The following is a 1,219-nucleotide window of genomic DNA, read 5'->3' on the forward strand; positions in this document are numbered from 1 at the left end:
TACAGTTTGTAAGCATAACACGACGGATACTGGGTGGAAGTTTTACAGTTTATTTTTAAACGGCTATTTTAGGCAATTTCTATTGGTTACTTTATTTTACTTTATTATTTTTGACATTTATTTTTGAGATAGTATAAAAGCTTATTTCATTTCAATCGCTTTTCTTTTATCATTCTCATTTCAACTGCTCTAATTTCATTCTCTCTCAAAGCACTTACTCTCTTTCTCTTCAAGCTCTTATTCTCTAACAATGACACCTATTGTAAAGATTATGTCTCAAACTGGGTTCATTTATGAGAAGAACAATTTCACTGCACTGGTTAACAAGGGTATTCAGTAATCTGGTGACTATCACAAGATGATGGACTTTGTGAAGAATTGCAAGCTCAGCTATGCCATGCTGGAATCACCCACAATCTTCTGTGAAGTTGTTGAAGAGATGTGGACAACTGCTACCTATAACTCAACAGATAAGACAATCACACTCACCATTAAAGGTAAAGAGTTCTGTATCAATAGTGATGTTATAAAAGCATGTTTCAAGATTCCTGATAACACTGTGACCTCACCACACACTGACACTGATATAATCAATATGCTTAATTCAATGAACTATGCTCTTTCTACTTCTAAGTTAAGTGACATTAGGAGAATGAGTCTTAAGAAAAAATGGAGTTTTATATGTGATGTTGTGACAAAGGTCTTTTCAGGAAAAATCAGTAATTTTGATTCAGTCAATATATCCATGCTTAACATGCTTTACATGCTAGTTACAGATGAATTCTATAATTTCAGTGACCTTGTCTTGTTTGAGTTATGCTTTAAATTAGGAGAGTTAAATAAAAGAGGTAAAATTGTGTATTATGCTAGATTCTTTATGATGTTAGCTAACCACCCCTGTGAAGAGATTGTGCTTGAGAACCCAAACAACAAACTAGATTGTTGGGTTCAAGAGAAAAGGCTCATTACAGATTTGAACAGGGCCAATCATCACAAGGATGTGCCATTGTTCTATTTTCCTGTAATGCAAGCACCTCAGGTAAGTAAGGTAAGTTCATCTATCCCTACCACTATTCCAACCTCAACAATTTCTTTGAGTTCTAGTGTGTCTATGGCAACTGTGTCAATGACCCAACAGTTGCCTACCCAAGCTACCAAAACTGCAAAAATTTTCAAACCCAAATCAAAGAAAGCCCCCTCTAGTATCTCTCAAAAGATG

Source organism: Apium graveolens, chromosome 9 (genome assembly GCF_009905375.1).
Source record: "Apium graveolens cultivar Ventura chromosome 9, ASM990537v1, whole genome shotgun sequence".
NCBI classification, from domain to species: domain Eukaryota; kingdom Viridiplantae; phylum Streptophyta; class Magnoliopsida; order Apiales; family Apiaceae; genus Apium; species Apium graveolens.